This window comes from Plectropomus leopardus, chromosome 2 (assembly GCF_026936395.1).
Source record: "Plectropomus leopardus strain MGB_pleo_1.0 chromosome 2, ASM2693639v1, whole genome shotgun sequence".
Lineage (NCBI taxonomy): Eukaryota > Metazoa > Chordata > Actinopteri > Perciformes > Serranidae > Plectropomus > Plectropomus leopardus.
In genome coordinates this window covers 7,320,651-7,339,643 of record NC_142177.1, presented here as the reverse complement: position 1 = coordinate 7,339,643, position 18,993 = coordinate 7,320,651, and the positions used below count along the sequence as shown (strand labels likewise).

Sequence of the window (18,993 nt, the reverse complement as noted above, 5' to 3'; positions counted from 1 at the left end):
AGCCTGATAATGATTTCCATGTGATCTTGAGATTCAGCGATTCTTGTCTGATCTTCTGGTATTGTGAGAATCCAGCAGTCATGCAATGTAACCAGATTTGAGTGATCCAATCACATCTAAGGAATTTTATATAAATCTCTCTAGTAACTGAACCCCATTATCATACTCCAGGATATGGATACATGCTACAGTTTATGGGTTTGTAAACACCTGAGCAAGGGCTGTCGAGGAATCACAAAAGCTTTATGTATGTTTCCTGATTTTAACATTATGTCTATTTTAGAGCTGAGGCAAGAAAAGTGGCCAGACAATGAAAACATGCACTAGAACTGATTAATAAAAAACAAAAATGACTTTGCTGTTGTTGTTTATGGTGCAATTCTTCCTCAACTTCAAAACACCATTCAGTGCTGAATGGCAGTGTCACTGCAGGCCTTCAATACCCAGTTACTCTGATTAGGGTCACAAGGGAGCTTCACTAACAGTTTAATACAATGTGATATTAATTACACGTTGCAAATGTAGTCAAAGCAAAGTCTGCAGAGTCTTTCAAAGCAACAACAAAGAGAAACTACGCTCTTCAAAACAAACTACCTGTAGACAATTATGATACAAATGTAGACATTGTTCAGAAATAGGCGGAGAGCAATTTAGAGAAAAAGACAACTTCCTCTTCTCAGCAACTGAGTGAACATACACCCTCCTGCGGTAATTATCGTCTTCTTTTCAGGCAATATTGTTTGCTTGCAAGCACTGGCTTTGAAAGCAGGTGCAGGCTGTTTTAAATTCCATTGCTAGTCCGGTCCTGTAATTGGGTTTGGTAGCACGGAGGTGTCTGTGACCTTTGGCTGGAGCCAGCTTGTTTAAACCAGAGATCTCGTAACCCTTGACACCTTTAGGTCCTCAGACAGTCTGATGACAGGTGAGATGACAACTCACCTGAGAGGTTAGTTCAGTAGTTCATTTGTAAACCAAAGGGCCGCCCCCTCGCAAATGGCTGCTGACAAAATGACTGCAAGATATTTGGTGTTTGCTGTTTTGTGTATTTTGTCGAATCAAGTCAAAGTCATTATGCTGGGTTGGTAATTTAAGGAGACAATTAGATTAATCCTCCGAGCTTTCCCTGTAAAATCTGAATATGTAATCAGGGATTTCTAGGGCTATTATGAAAATTAATTATTAAAGCCTGTCCAGTGGCTGCAAATAGTAGCAGGAAACCTCTCACAACTCAAGAGGATTTAACATGCATCACAGTTAATGGCCACCGCATGAATGTTTAAATGTTTCAAAAGGTTATCTGCCCTGTAGCCTTTTCAAAAGGTTATCCACCCCGCAGTGTTCGAGCCATCACCTAGTGGAAGTCCTGAAGTAATGCTGCTGGTCTGCTTTGTGTGTCTGGCAACAAACTCAGCTTCATTATTTACCACTTGAGTTTTCCTCAGGACTGGATTTAAGTCGAAGAGCGCCCATCATTTCTTTGAATTATTACATGCATCAGAGTCTGTTAGGAGTGTCAGACAGTGAGCTCTGATGTAACTGGTGTAATGGTAATGATGTAATAGCTATTCGGTGAGGTGGTAGGTCATACTTTAATTACCCAGCTGAATAATTGATAGATAAGACTCCTCCTAAGTCTTCAACAATTCCTGCAACAGCACATTCTCAAAGTCAGGTCCTAAAGGTCAGTGGTGTAATATCCAAAAAGTATATATCAGTCCCTCCAGGATTTTGTGGGCTGTTTTTTGGGATTGTTGCAACCTGAAATGCTTGATTTCACAGCAGGTTTAAGAAAAATTCCACCATGATTGAAAGCTGTGTATGCCAATCCGTGCGCTTAGGGTCTAGGGCTGGGTAAAAAAAAAAAAAACAATTATCAGTGCATTGCAATATGTTTTTTGCAAATTCAATATTGATTTATAAAATCCTGAAATCGATTATTTGCGTTGTAATTATGCCCTGCTCCTGCAGCGGCAGTGTGAGTGCCGCCGGAGTGTGAGTTCAGACGCCCCGCTTGACCCCCCAACAACATCCTTTGTGTATTCATTAAAATGGCGACAGTGGTGTGAAGCTGCAGTGTGTTAAAATCAGCACTGACAACATTAAAGGCTGACGTTAGGATACACGAAGTTGATAGTGTTTACGTTGTGTGTGAGCCTCGTGAGTCAGTGTTAAAACACTGAAACAATACGACGAACCTATGTAACAATCGGAGCCGACCACGCAGATGTTTTGCAACCGGTTGCTAATGCTAAAGCTGTGGATCCCACACAAATCCTGCATAAAAGTTTATTTCTTTTGTTAAGTTCAGCTCAGGCAAAAATGTCAACTTTTCTGTACTTTAATTTATTTTAGTTTTAATTTTTATTTAATAAAGAATCATGTAATGGTAAAATAAGTTTTGGTGTCTGTTCTAAATCAAGACAGATAATGCACGCTTTATTGAACACATATTAGAAGGTATTTGAATGAATTATCTGGGTATTTCTGTCATCAACACACATAACCGACATCGATATCAGAATCGATATCGAAGGAACTGGATCAATATCAAATCGAATCGAATCGGGAAATTGAATTTAATTGTGAGGTTCTTGACAATACCCAGCCCTATTAGGTTCAATGGCGCTGCTCGCAATTTCTTTGATGGGTGTTTTGGTGGGAACTCCACTGCCGCGGAGATAACTGCTGCGCAGAATCTGTCTCTGAATGACTTTACCAGCGCAAGGTGACAGCGGCCATATCCAGGGTATTTTGGCTGTGATCACTTTATCTATATAGTTTTGGTATCATTAGGATTTTATAGTACCGCTTTTGATAACAGTAATGCTTATTTGTAAATAACTCAATACCAAAATTCAAAATTCATACACTTTTTTTTTTTTTTTAATTTAGCAAAGTGACTTATTATTGAGGGGCAGCACAGTGGCTTTGTGGTTAGCACTGTTGCCTCACAGCAAGAGGGTCCCTGGTTCAAATCCCGGTTGGAACAGGGTTTGGTCCGGGCGGGGGCCCTTCTGTGTGGAGTTTGCATGTTCTCCCCGTGTCTGTGTGGGTTCTCTCCGAGGTCTCCAGCTTCCTCCCACAGTCCAAAGACATGCAGCTCAGGTTAATTGGTGACTCTAAATTGCCTTTAGGTGTGACTGTGAGTGTGTATGGTTGTTCGTCTATATGTGTTGGCCCTGCGATAGTCTGGCGAACTGTCCAGGGTGTACCCCACCTTCCGCCCGATGACAGCTGGGATTGGCTCCAGCCCCCCGCGACCCTTACGAGGACAAGCGGTTACAGAAAATGACTGACTGACTGACTTATTATTGTTCACAGCGAGGGACAGACAATTACTGTAACAAATCTAAACTTGTGTCTGGCTTAAATGTAATTAGTACTAGGGAAAAAAAAGAAAAGACGGGAGCTCATGTCACTCAATAAATGTGCACAAGTAGTCAGTCCGTTCAAACAGACTTACATATTAAAAATAAGGAGGCACCTGAAAATGTTTGGCATACAATGAAGACCAGAGAGTATAGCAGAGCATACAGTAATCTTAAATAAACATAAGAAAATGCCAAACATTAAATAAATGACAGGCATTCAAAGATGGAGAGCAGAGTTGGTCAGTATTCTGGGTCTAACCATTAAGTGACCAGTATCACTTTAAGTAGTGCTATGAATCTAGGGCTCTGTATTTAATTGGGGTATTTTTACATTGTGGAAAGTGTTTGTTTTTTTTTTTATCTAAAGCAACTTTAATCAAACCTATAGAGAATTACCACAAGAAGCTTTGTCAGCAGTTTCAGCTCATTGTTTAGCTGTCTGACCAACAGCTTTAGTGTTCTGTTTTACTCTTACTGCTCTTAGCTTCATTTATGGCCACGGTAGACTACTGTTTTAAAGATAAAGCTCCAAAAACCCACTGAATATAACCTGCTCAGCAGCAAACAGCAAACAGACACAGTTAGAGACTAACTGGTGAACACAGTGGAGCATTCAGCAGCTGTAGAGCCAGATATTTCCCACAGGAGTTGTAGAGACCAAAAAAAAAAAGAAGTAAAAGAGTGTGAATATTGGACTGAATGAGGTCTGAATACTTCTTCCATCACAGCTAAATATACACTCAACAAGATTTTCATGCAAAAACTCCACCAGCCTATCATCTTAAATCACAGCTGCAGCAGAGGAGAGCGTCCGACACGCACTGATAGAGACCCCAGAGCCTCACCCTGTTAATCTAAATCAAATTTGGAAGCCAGGTATATTCAGTTCTTCACCCACAGGAACAATAAATCAAAACTTACTGCAAAAGCAAAATTCCAAACTAACGGGCGCAGTAAACAAGAGCAGTGTCCAGAGAAAGCCTGACTCATTAACATCTTTTGCTTCTCTTTGCCGTGAAGCGTCACAGAGCAGCCAGAGAAAATAGCTGTGCTGTGTGCATTTTTCTGACAACACCTTAGAGGATTTCAGCTTTCTGAAATTTACATTTTGCTCCCTTTTGCAACCGTTTGGCACCTCTAACACAGGAGCTTGCCTGGTGCAGCTTAGCGTATAATACTTGTGAAAAAGTCAGGTTTTGTTGGACAGATGTGTAGCATAATCCAAGTCTTACTCATGACAGGTTTCCTAATTCATCAAATCTTCCCAGTGGACATTCAACATATTGCCAGTATTTGTACATGGATCTTTTTTACAATCAGTATTTTATGACTTCAACAACAGCTATAATATCACAGCACCCGAGCAACAGAGGAGAATTTACAGACGTCTCTTTTAGCCTGTGAGGTGAGAGCAAGATTCATCTGTTCAGTCAATAATTAGAGCATGACGTATTGCATGAAAATGGGAATATTATAGCAATTAATCTTTTCTGTAACAAACTGTTTAATTAAATGATATTTATACTCGGAGCGAAAACACTAATTATATTATTGTTTGCATAAAAATATAATTAACAAAATTTCAAGCAGTGTCAAGCAATGTGATCGCATCAGTGGGTGCACCGTGTCCCTTTATGCTGCATGAATACGCAATATAAAAGGACATGTAATACATAAATTTGTACATCATCAGAGAGAAATTCAAACACACTATAACAAAGAGATTCATCAGCAAACAGCAGCAGCTTTAGAGCTGGTAATTAGTTTGGACTTAATGCCATCATGCTTCATTAAGACTTCACAGTATATAACATACATGCAAACAAAGTTTCTTTGATATGGCTACCCGTCCATCAGTCCTGTAGCCAGAAAAAATGGAGGCACTGTATGTTTCTGCAAACCACGAATGCTTCTCATTTTTCTGTTTCACTGTGAGAGACCAATCAACACATTCTCATCCCAATTTGTCAAATATTGCCACTCAGCCAGTTGCGTTCTCTACATATCCCACTTATCCTCCTGAATCTATGGTTGACAATCCAGAACGGCAGTCCAATTTACACCTGTTGATTGCATTGTGTCTTTTTCAAAATACACATCCTTTTTTACAGAAAATGCACAGTTTCTGCTCATTAGATGCATACAGTCCTTTTACAAAATAAACTTATGTTGGTATAACACCTCGTATTTATGTTTATTTCCTTGTGCAGCACAAGCAAATGGTTAGCTTGAGGCAACAAAAGCAAATGGTTAGGTTTAAGGAAAACAAGCAGGTGGTTAAGTTTAAAAAACAAAAGCAGGTGGTTAGGTTTAGGAAAAAAACACCACAGCTCAATATTCATACAGGAAGCGGACAGTGGGCTCCTGAGCGAAAGTCCAGTGTTTGTTGGATCCATAGACCGCCTTCCCACTTACCCTTTAAGGACTTTCCAGCTCCTTATATTACCATGTTACCGACAGCCTTTCAAACTGACGCTGGCCAACCACTTATCATATACTTACCATCTTTCAGCTGTGTTACAAACTGATGCCGCCAGCTGCACAAATAAATGACTGTGGGGCAAAAATGACATAGGACACATACAGTGGCCTCCTCAAACGTGCTACCACCATTGTGTCCTATACCACCATTGAATGGTGCCTTGGTGCCTTAGTGCCACTGACCAAGCAGAAGTATTTGATGAGTTAGGAGCGAGAGCAGGTTGTTTACACCTAACCGCACGTTAACCAAGGCATTATCACAACATAAAATTGAAAACCCAAACATAAATAAAGGTTAAATTTTAATATATTCACATCTGAAATGTAATGTTCTGTGGTTTGCAGAAATGTACACTTTCACAAATCAATTTGGTGACTGAGTTGTGTCCGTACAGGATGTTCTGTACTGAAGGTTAGACTTGATTGCAGTCTGCAGTGGTGTTGTGAATATTATTTTCCATTCAGAACAATTGTTCAAATAGGCACAAAAGGCAAATACGTCTCTTAAAGCTCCGTGTAGTGCTGAATATCATTGAGATGCAGACAGAGACGAGCCATCTGAGACAAATTCCCATTCGACATTTATAGTCCTTGAGAGCATAATGAAATTCTTATCTTTCTAAACATGCATATATCTCAGTAAGCTCTTAGTAGAATTAAGAGTTCTTTGACCAGCTGTATATTTGAGATAGATCTATCAGAACCGCTTGCTATTTTTGACTAATGCTGGACTGAAGTCGAAACTGTGGCATGAGACAACAAAGATTTACTCAGAGTTGTACTAAACCATAACCTCTCTTATTAATTTAGATCATTGGACAGCACAAATGATGCACCATGTTCATAACAAAACAACTATTATATCTTCTCATCTTAAAAGCATACATTAAGTGAATCGGTGTGAAGCTGGAATTGATTACTGCTGCTAACATTTAATGAAATGTTAGTAAACAACCTGGCTGCACATCGTAAAGTCATCAAGAATTTTGACATCATCAATAATGAGTGATGGAAGCATGATTACAATGACTATAGAAATGACAAACAAGACTGTGGCTTCATCTGTCCATATTAAGATAAGCTCGAGTGAGAAGTGAGGAGCTTAGAGTAGGCATTTGGTCGGATGCTGATTTGAATATGATTAATGGAGGGCCAGGTCTTCAAATCCCATCCAGCTCCCACAGCCAGTGTGCCTCTGATAGGCCAGCACTCAAAGTTGCTTCTGCTATCACAGCTAACACTCACCGTCTGTTTTTGCCCAGAGCTCAGGAGGGGAGACGTCTGGGTGCTGTCAAAGCCCACATCACAACATAAAGGGTCAGAGACGATCTGTCCAGCTGGACTCGAGTTCAGCATTACAACATCTCAGCCAGTAAGAGGCAGCGGGAATTAAAGTTCTAATCTGAGACTTTCTGCTGTTTTGTTACCCTCTATTCAGCCTTGACTGAGTTCATGCAAACTTCTATATATACTCTCCTAAACACTCCCAATCTGATGGATCACCGGAAAGATCTGCTGAAGCCTTAATCACTGAGGTTCTGCCTGGAATAAAGAACTAGACCATCAGCACGAGGAGAACTAACGCACACCGGCTGCGTAACGTAATGAATCACACACCATTGTGTCATGTGAAATCATGTCATTGACGCACAAGCACTGACACTCAAAGCACTCACCTGATATACCGTAATTGGGGTACAGTCACTGAAATGTGAAGATCAAAACAGCAGACATAATAAGAAGTGCTTTTTTGAATAGCACACATAAATGCTTAAAAATCCTGTGTCAGTGTAACAGGATGAGTTAAGGCATAGTACTGCTAAGTAGGTCATCTGTATTTTGACAGTGCTAAGAGCCTAGTACGCAATCATTGTAGTTATACATTACAAATATAAGAAAATATTGTCAAAATTAAAGATGACAAATATTACTGATACTAAGTCTTAAAGTCAAGATGAAATGAAAAATGCCTGTATAATTAATTCAGATCCCATACTTAGTCATATTGTGAGCCTATTTAAAGCTTCCAGAGATTTAGTTTTTGTTTAAACATTTAATTCTGAATTTAATGTCGATTGCATAATGTAATGGCTATAGAACAATGAAAAACAGTGTTAAAATTAGTTTGCTATTAGCCTAGTTTTCACAATACAATTCTCCCTACCTCCGGGTACAATCTCCCGGGAAAAATTAAGAATCTATTTATGGCACAAATGGAAGCACGTCAGCCATTGGGCAACAAAAGCAAGGAGGGTGGACAGAGGAGAAGTCATGGTTTTAAATTACATTACGCAATTGGAGTACAGCACATGCATAGTGAAATAGTTGCTCTGCAACTGCAAACCATATTTCACTGCATATGTGCTGTACTTTAACTGTGTGATGTACTTTGAAACCGTGACTTCTCCTCTTTACACTCCTTGAATAAAAGCAGGAAGAGAGCTGTGTCGTTGGTTGTTCCAGGTCCAGCACTAGCTATCTGCAGCAGAGGAGTAATTTTGCAGTGAATGGGTGATTTTGCAGGTGTCATTACTGTCCATAGTAGTAGCGGAAATGGCAAAGGATGGAACAAGTAACTATGAAAATTCTGCATGGGAAAAAAAGAGCCTCATTAAAGGAGGAGGCAAAAAGGTAAGGGGAAAGAGCAAAAGGGTAAAATAAGATTGAATCTTGAAAGCCATTTGTACGATGGAGGGAGCTTTGGAATTTAAAAGGGGTTCAAAACTGATGTTGAGTGGCATTCTTCTTAGAAGGCATGCGTCAAGGCGCACTCTGAGGAAGGTGGTACTTGACGGTTCAAGAAAATATGCAAGGCATTTTTTTTTTTAAAATGGACTGCTTCAGCAACTATGGAAGTACATGATAAACTTCATCTTTCCCTCGCTAAAGGATACAGTTATTTCATCGTCATTCCACCATCAGGGCCTCACTTTAATTACACACCCTCTCATCTATCACATCAAACATCATATCCCATCTGCTCATCCTTTTTTACTTGAAAATATGTCACAAGACCGAAGCTTGATACTCTTGAAATGCTGTTTCATATGGATTTTATGTATGTGGAATCGGCACAAACACTGCATCAATCTAATATTAGATTACACTCTGGGCACATGAATATTATTCTCAGTCTCGAAACTCATCGGTTATTAATGGACAACAATAAGTCTTTGGAGGCGAGGGCCTTTATTTCAAGTGGATCAAGTGTAGCCAGCAGATATCCGGTCCGAGATGTCCCCTCCATGCACCAGTCATTTCGACTGATCTTTATAAACAGATACGTATCTGCAAATTAATGCAGATAAATTTAAAAAACAAACTAATATAAAGCCAACCATCGTCAGACTCATAAAACATAATGAGCAACTTGGCAAGAAGTGTCCAGTAGTAGGGAAAAATGCCTAGAAAATTACATTTATATATTGTTTTTGTTTATTATTTTAATATTCAGGAACCTTTTGACTCATTTCCTGCAAATGTTGTTTGGCTTATTTTAAAATTAACAAAATGTTTAAAATTTACAAAAAGCAAGCCAATTTGTATAGTTTTTCAAAGTGTTAATACATTTACCACATAGATCATGACAATAATCCCCCCCTCTACATGAAATAATATTACCCGATTTTATTTTTTAGAAGTTATTGATAAATGTTTTGATCCTGGCCCTGGAACTGTTTGGTAACTGATTGAAACCAAATTTTGTGGTATTGTCAACTCCTACTTTGTATAGAGCTTTATCTCTTCTGTCAGACGGACGAGAGACAAACAACTGAAGAATGCGTTTGACATGTCTCTTGTGTAGAAATGCCTTGAGGGCTTGGTCAGACCAGCATAATATAATGGAAAAAGGTTGGACTAAAATGAATGTTTACATTGAAAAAAAAAAGCAAGCAATGGATTTGTTGGAGTATGCTGACATGCAACTGTGAAATGCAGTTGAAATGCAAACTTGCTTGTTGACCAGCAAAACTTCCCACAATACCTTTGGCCACTGAACTACCCAGACGTAATCAAGACATGAGGCCTCAACCACCACCACCTATGTCAAAGGAAGTGTAAAGGCATTTCACTGTGCCACTTTCTGGTGAGGCAGCACACTTAGACACCTACTGAACTAGAACTAAAGCATCACATCATGGTCCAGTGGATAGGGTATTAGGGTATTTGATTGGCAGATGATATTTGGAAGGTGAAGTATTCAAACGCCACAGCAATGACCATGGGCAGCAGAAATGTCAGCATAAAGAAAATGTATCAAATGTTGTTCTTACTGATTGCTCTTGAATGTACATTTGCAAAATTGCTTGGAATTGAACTTGTCATATTATCTCTGATAGCTCAGAAGAGAAAAGCACCAACATCTAGAAACAACAAGAGGGACTGATCCGGCCTAGTGACAGAAATGGGGATATGGGAAAGAATAAAAGAAGACTGCCACACTTTGGACATTAAGGCGTGCCATGTGTTAGTCTATTTTCATCTTTCCGGGGAGCATGTCATTTGCAATGAAGGTGAGGCTCGTTGCAAACATTGTGAGATGATCAAATTTATTGGTCTGCCTTCCCAACAGGTTTGGTAGATTCATTTTAATCTCAGTGTGCTGAACTGACAGGCAGCTCACAGAAATACAGCAACACTGTGGGAAAGCTAAGCCAGTTCACTACTTTCTCATTTGATGTTATCCCACCTCATCCCATCTGGCTCATGCAGGCCAATATGTCCCTATTTAAATATGAACTGGCCTTTGGACATGTGCAATAACATCGCTTTCTGTTTGTATTAAAAGGCTATTTTCTCACCGCCTTTGAAGTGAAGTATTAGTTTCAGGCAAGGCTGTATTTCTGCGGTCAAGCTGGTTTGGCAGAGGACTTTGTCAACACAATGACCTACGGTCAATCTTTGCCATATGCAAAAAGCTCTGCATCAGAGGAGACTGATATGATGAATCTTTGTCCACTGTCGAGTGATTTCATTCCTCAGCTAAACAGATATAACATTTCATGTGCAGCACAAGCACATAACAGACAAACACAACAACCTGCCATAACAGGTAACTTTAAATATTACAATGTGTCAACTCTGACACTTGGATTTAAAAGGATTGCACCAGAATAAAGTAGAAAATGCATTCATCTGAAACCTTGTTCTCAGTCTTTAAAATGGCAAATACAAAACAACTTAACACACAGCTGAGCAAACACATGATTGTCAGTGTAATATGCAGTTTTTACAGTCTCGGTAGGTTGATAGCACAGACCAATGTCAATCAGGAATATTCTTGTGATATTAAGTACCTCAGGACTCTTGTCCTTTTAACTTTCAAGCTTGGTCAAACATCTGTAATTTTAAGGTACGGAGACAAATACATTCCAGTCCTTAAAACAACCACACAGCTTGTGAAGCAACATGAATTTGACTATGAGCTGCTCTACTTGTGGGAAAAAGTGTGTTAAAAGCTGTTAGCACTTCAAATGAAATTGCATTCACAAGGAGCAAGTGAGAAAATAAAGGTGCATGTTGGCAGAATGTGTGGAGAGCCAGGTTAGAAACACACAAATAGGGTTATATTTAGTTGCACACATTAGCAAATTTAATAAAGTGTCATTCCTTATATTAATATTGTAGAAAACAACTGGTGTTGACTGACAGTACCCGCTAAGACAAAATAAATCTCCGAACTAACCAGAAAATGACCTCAATGAGATGATAATGTCCTTTATCTCCTTGAAACAAAGCACTATTCTCAAACGTCCTCTCAAAATGCAAAATCTGTGTTTGCTTGCTACAGAACTAGCCTAACTTACAATATTATCTAGTTAGCATGTTGGTAACACAGGATGTCTGCATGGTCTTAAACTCTCAAAAGGAACACGAGGAAGGGAAAGTGAACCAGCGAATGAAACCACAAACACAGAAACAAACGGGGACAAAGGGGCAGACACTGGTGTATGTACTCAGGGAACTAATCACAAAAACCAGACACAGCTGGAGGAGGTGGGCACTGAAAAAAAAAAGGGAAAAGCAGGGATTGGCTGACAATGAAGACGGAAAACGAGGCTGATCCAAGACAGGTGTGCAGGGAAAACTCTGGACTGACGATGCATTCACATGGGGTCATTTTTACCGTGATCATGAGAAAAGTCCATATGAATGCCCTGCTCTTGTGGTATTCATAACCTTGTAAGTGGACATTTTCGAAGAGTGCCGAGTACACAACATCATGTATACAACTTCCTGGGTCGTAAACAGAAGCTTACAAGTTCCATTTGAGTGCAGCATGATATAAAGAGTGTATGAGGCCCTAAACAGGCAAACGCAAAAGACATAAAATAAAGACAACACGAGGAGATTGACTTTCACAATAAAACAGGAAACAAACTACAGACAAAACTTAAGACACTGACAGTGAGGTCTTAATTGCCACAAACATTTTAACTTATTTCTTCTGCCAATCTTTCAATTTCTGATGTTGCACATTTTTAAACCTACCAGCGAAACTAAAACTGTTTTTTTGCACTTTATACTTGCACTTTCCTTACTCACTCTAAGAAATATTTTCCCACATGAAGCCTCTATAAAATGACTTACTTTAATACCTTTATGCAATGCTCGGAATTGAATAAGATGAGTTCAGTCTTAAATTTGGTTCTATACCTGTACCCTGTTCCAGCTCTTAACATGCAAGAACTTTCCAAATAATGGACACTCACTCATGCAAACAGAAAACAAAAACAAACAAAACATGTAATGCACTGGTTCCCAACTTGGGTCAAGGGTTCATTCTGAATGGACCGCAAGTGACTTGCAAATCTGTCAAGTTGTTTAAAAAAATATATATATATATATATATATATATATATATATATATATATATATATATCTAATTACAGTGAATTTCCAGCACAGAGCTTTAATTTTAATTGCCATTTCCTGCTGTAGAGTGAGTGAATAAAAGACAGCAAACTAGCTCAACAATATGGCCAAACGCATGTATGACGTTGAATATATTAAACTGTGTATAAAGTAATGACGAGGGAGAAATCTGGACCCTGTGGCTGGACTATTTGGGAACCACTGATGTAATGTACTGTGGATTCAGATTAAATATTAACATACTGATAAAAAGCTGAAATATTTCAAATATTATAAAGCTCCTTATGGTTACATTTGGTCCCCAGCCGGCCCACTTCACAAAGGCACAACTTAAAAATCCAAGGAGGGAGAAGCATTACAGGCTGGCAACTTTTTATTCGCTTGTTTAATATATTTCATTTGCATTAGCTTATTTTTTTCTTCTGAGTGTCTTTATATGCCTTGGGTTTCTTTTATATCTTATCTACACACCTTTTTATATCTTATGTGAAGTACTTAGTTACTTTGTTGTTGAAAGGTGCTACAACAACAAGCTTGCCTTACTGAGACCTTTTTTTTTTTTTTTTTTTTTACACCTGACTTTCAGAGCAAAAAACACACACATTTAGCTAGTAATATTAATGGCTCCTTTCTGTTTATTCTTGTAGAAGTTCATGCAATCATTAATGTTTACTTAACACCTGTGGCTTTCCTGTCAAGATGTCTGCTGGAAAAAAATGTACCCGAATGATAAACTTTAAAGTTATCACAACAGCCAGCTGGCAACCGAACTTAACAACTGAAATATTTTGACCAACATAGCTACGTGAAAAAAGGTGAAGTGTCCCTTTAAGGGAAGACCGCCTTACCTAAACAGAATCAGTGGCTGCTGAGTCTTACCTTCTACTCCATGTCACTTTAAAGACATCAAAGGTGATGTCAGCAGAGAGCATGTCATCCCTATCAAGCCATACATGCATTAAGGTCAACCTTGACAAAGTCAACATCCTTCAGCTACTGAACTGATCCAACCTGCAAACAACAGCTGACAGAGACTTTTTTTTTTGCCTCTGCTCTTATTACTCCACAGGAACTGCACTGAGCCCAAAGCAAACATATTAAAGTAAATAGCTATTTGATCAATTTATGAAAATGCACAGCAATTATGGACATGCAGTAAACACTAGTCTTAAAATATCAATGCAAATGTATTATTTAAAAAAATCCTGCATGGTTTGCTTTCATCCTGAGACTCACAGTGTCTGATGTAAGATGATATTTTACAGTTTTTACATGTTATTCTCCATAAACAAATAACTGCAGGCCATGTTTTCATAATGATTTAAAAAACATTGTCTTTTCATATATTATTCCTGTGTTGGAATAAGTACTGCACCAAGTGCCCAAGGTCTAACTCTAGTCTGCCCCTGTGTTATTGTTTTTATTTATTTATTTTTTCACTAAACCCTCTGGCTGCTCTTAAGGTGCAATATCACCTTTAACTCCATTCACTCCATTAATTCAATTGTGATAAACGGACAAGTAACAAAGTGTATCACTTGAGGCGTCATATTAGGGGGAAAAGTGAGACTGATTACCCAGGGCCCCAATAGGAGGTGGGCCCTTAAAAAGCCTGGTATAAAAAGTTTTGTTTGGCATCATCACTGGTTTCAACATATCAGTGTTGTTCGCCCTAGCGATGAATATGCTTGTCAAGGCTGCGGAAGTGGAATGTAGGGGCTCCCTGTCAAGATCTGGCATTCACCAACCTCCAATCCGAGCTTTAATGGATGATCTGACTGTCACAACAACATCAGTGACAGGATGCCACTGGCTCCTCTGAGGACTGGAGAGGCTCATAACTTGGGCAAGAATGTTGTTCAAGCCAGCCAAATCCAGATCCCTTGTTCTGAGGAAGGGGGGAGCGGAAGACAAGCACCGCTTTCACTTGGATGACGTCCTAATTCTATCAGTGTCGGAGAAGCCCTTGAAAAGCCTCAGGAAGACTTTCAACAGTACCCTGACAGACAAGGCAGCGGTCCAGTCAACGCAGACGGAAATGAGCACCTGGCTATCAGCAGTGGACAAATCCGGCATGGACATATCAACATGGTATCCTGCCAAGACTCCTGTGGCCACTGTTGATATACGAAGTCCCAATATCCACCATGGAGGGTTTCAAGCGCAACATCAGCAAGTTCCTTCAGAGGTGGCTGGGCCTGCCGAAGAGCCTAAGTAGCATTACTCTTTACGGTCACACAAACAAGCTGTAACTTCCTTTCACTGGCCTGACAGAGGATTTTAAATTCACCAGAGCCAGGGAGGTGCTACTTAGAGACTCATCTGACACCAGAGTCTCCTCTGCAGGCATCGTGGTCAGAACCGGAAGGAAGTGGCGGGCTCAGGAGGCACTCGACCACGCAGAAGCGAGGCTGAGGCACAGTGTCCTTGGTAGCCATACAAGACCTCGCTACGACAAAGCCCAGGCGAAAGAGAAATGCCAGCTTGTACAGGGAGAGATCCATGCAGAGGTGGAGGAGGAATGTTGCAGCAGGACTGTGGCCATGTGCCATCAAGGAGCTTGGACCATTCGGGACTATGCATCTGCCTGAAAGATAACCTGGACAGAAATTTGGAAAACAGAACCAGCAAGATTCAAGTTTCTGATCCAGTTGGTGTATGATGTCCTACCAAGCCCATCCAACCTGCATAGCTGGGGACTAGCAGAAACACCAGCATACCTACTGTGTCTAGCACGAGGTTTCCTGGAGCACATCTTGAGCTGCTGCCCGAAAACCCTGGGAGAGGGGAGATATACATGGCGCCATGACCAGGTGCTCAAGGCAGTAGCTGACACCATCTGCACATGGATCCGGCTAAATAAACATCAGCTACAAGCAAGGCACAAGGCCTTGACAAGGCCTTTGTCACAGAAGGGGACAAACCTCAAGAGAAGCACAAGTTCTCAACTCGGCTGCTAGCCTCGGCTCATGACTGGAGCTGAAAGTGGACCTTGGGAAGCAGCTCAAGTTACCAGAGTACATCGCAAGGACATCGCTCAGGCCAGATGTGGTCTTAACATCAGACTCATCAAAGAAAGTGGTGCTCTTGGAACTCACAGTCCCTTGGGAAGACCAGATAGAGGAGGCCCATGAGCGTAAGAGGGCCAAATACCTGGAGCTGGTGGGAATCTGCAGAGAGAGGGGCTGGAGAGCCCACTGTGAACCAATCGAGGTGGGCTGCAGGGGATTTCTAGGGAAGTCTCTGCATTGTGCACTCAGGCTCCTTGGCATTCGAGGGTTGCACGAGAGAAAGGCCACCAAGAACATCATGGAAGCTGCAGAAAAAGCTTCAAGGTGGTTGTGGATTAACAGAGGAGATCCATGGTGTAGCATGCTGCTTGGACACAAGCTGGGGACTGATCACCCCCGGCTGGGTCGCCCAGTTGAGGGTGTCTGATGATCTGAGACCCGAAACACCCTATGACCCTGTGTTCATCACTGGGGATGTATCCAAGCTGTACCTTTCAGGTGTTTCTTAGAATTAGAACTGTTGTATTTGCATGATTTTATTTCTAAGAAATGAGTGCCAAAAATAAATTAAAACAGGCTGAATTAATCATTAAAAACATTTAGTGGAAGCTTTCTGAGGCACTTCTCTTTCTTTGAAGGTGCAACATGATTTTATTCCACCACTGAATTAACTGTCACAAAATGTAGCTTAAGTCGAGTGAGTGACTGCTTGCGCTGCTGGCGCACCAATGTACTATACTGTCATGTCTCCCCCAAAGACAGGGAAATCATGTTACTAAAAAAGAAAGAGAAAGGGAAAGAAAATCAAACTGACTTTTCAAGGTTTCTCACACATTCAGTTGTTTGTGTGGTGGCCCACCACGATCAAAATATGTGCTGCCATGAAATTATTTTATTTTTGGGCACAGAGGGAGCAGCAGAATGCTAGCTGCAGTGAAAAGTGAGACTTAACTGTTCACTGTGCAGCGTCTGAAAGATTTCTTTCACTCCTCTCTTCAGCAGCTGCTCCTCTCATCCATCAATGTAATCAGCTCAGACCGCATCAACAGATCAGTTATCTACATAGATTCTAATTCTGTTGGAAACACTACTTTTTAATATCAAAAAAAAAAAACGGTGGGGGGCCCACAGACACTGATTAGCCATGAGGCCCAGAAACTGGTGCTACACCCCCCTGTGTCAGGAAGAAAAGATATCATTTTAACAAGCTTCTGTTTGGAAACTTGCAAACAGCAAACATTTCTTCACTTTTTTTTGTAAATGCAAAAGGCATTTTTTGCAAGATAATGTTTCCCTGCAATGCGAGTCAAGAACTTGTCCAGCGTTGCACAAATGCCACAACAATGCAAGTCAAGACAAGGAAAAGAGGCATTTGTTTGCTAAATGCACTGAAAAAAGACACTATATTATGTGACAGTGTCCTTTTTGTTTTTCAGATGCTGGTGTAGACTACAATGGCCCTAGATGGCAAGGATGAACATGCACACATTCAAACACACATGCTCTAAATATCAATAGAAATCAATGCAAGTCACAGTCACCTCACTAGACACTCATCTGATCTAAATTAACCAAAATACACACACAGGAGGAAAAATAGGGATAAAACAACAATACTAAAACAATGCACCAAACTATCATGATACTTCAAAAAATCCCACCACATGACTAAAACAATCTAATATGAAAGAGAATCGCTTAAATCCAGTTTCCTCAAGTGAGGAAGAAAAGAGCAGACACATTCATAAGACATTCAAAATCAAACCTAATGAAAACTTAACAATATAACTGTTGAACAACAGAAAACAACAGAGAGCCTCTGCACTGACACACACACAAATATACAATCTGATCAAATATCTTTCTCAGTGTAGATAAAACAAAGATTATGTTTTAGTTCACTTTGCAGATTTGCACCAGCACTTTGGAATTTCTTTGTAAAGTGAAAACTAATGAGGATCTTGTTAGTGTTTCCCACAAGTTTAGTATCTGAAAAAAAAAAGATCTACACTGAAAATATTAGACACAAACAAACAAGCTTGATAGAGAATTCAAGTCAAGCCCACTGTCTAGTCTGTCCAGGCATAGTCATGTGTGTGTCTCATCTGTGTCCCAAAAATTCTATAAATGTATAATGGGTAACAGGGGGCGTTCAGACTTTAAACATGATAAGACAGGTGGTAAAATTGAATACAATTATAAGACAAGAAACCGAGACTGCTGATTATACATAAGTATTAACAGTAACAGTAACAACCAGTGCTTTGACACAAAAACATTATTATAAATTTGCAAATCATACTCTAAACATTAAAAGAAAGAAATCTCCCTCACTCAATGTCTGCACATCCCAGACCAGAACAAACATTTTCAATGAAAACTTATGATCAAAAGCAAGATTGTTGCCACTCTCCACATCTGAGTTGTAACATTAGCTCGCTCAGTGGTGGTAGTGAGCTAGCAGTAGATGCACGATTCCTTCTGCACAGTGATACGGTTGGCGGGTGTGGTTTCTGAGAGAAAATAGTTCCTACATAAAACTGCTCACAACAAGGTCTATGGATTATTTTGAGTAACAGGGTCATGATTTCTGAAAAGAGATACTGCTGTTGAGTTTTTCAAATTTAGTGTCATCTAGTTCCATTATATTAGAGAGAACATATCTATGGTAGATACATGGATAACACCAAGACCACCACATACACTCACACCAAGAGAATTTAGACTGATAAATTTATAGTACTGCAGGTAAGTAGTGAATGTGTACTTTTGATTTTGGGATGAACTGCCCCTTTCAATCTGTTATTTGGCCAAAAATATTTTGGTTGTAACACTTCTGCACATTTGAGAAAAGTTAAATTGTACAAAATTTCCTGTAATACATCATTTTTTACTTTTATTTTATTCATGTATGAGTGCCTACTTCTTCCACCACTGGTCCCCAAAATTCAAATTATGCATCAACTAGCTGATATCCTAATTAAAACTGTGAAGACAAGAAGCCTCTTTCTTCTTAGTGTGATTTTCCAATAGGCCTCAGTGTCGGTATGGATCATTAAAATGCTCCATAACATCTGTGTTTCATCTCTCTGTTTTTATTTAACAAGGCCTAGAGAGAGTCGGCACTCTCGCCCCACTGCACACTGTTAAAACATGAGGTGTTCTACTCTACCACGCCGATATGAAGTTGTACCTCATTTTAATTAGTGCGCACGGAGGTATGATAATCTCCGTTCTACGTGTTCAAAGCCTTG

General features: G+C 39.9%; 1 protein-coding gene and 1 pseudogene across 1 annotated transcript in view; one reads left to right on the top strand and one right to left on the bottom strand.

Annotated features, from left to right (window-relative positions):
- The window catches only part of cntn6 (contactin 6), a 138,882-nt gene that overhangs the window by 104,054 nt on the left and 15,835 nt on the right, over nt 1-18,993 (bottom strand). The window lies entirely within an intron of this gene.
- Nucleotides 11,381-16,166, top strand: LOC121951883 (uncharacterized; annotated as a pseudogene).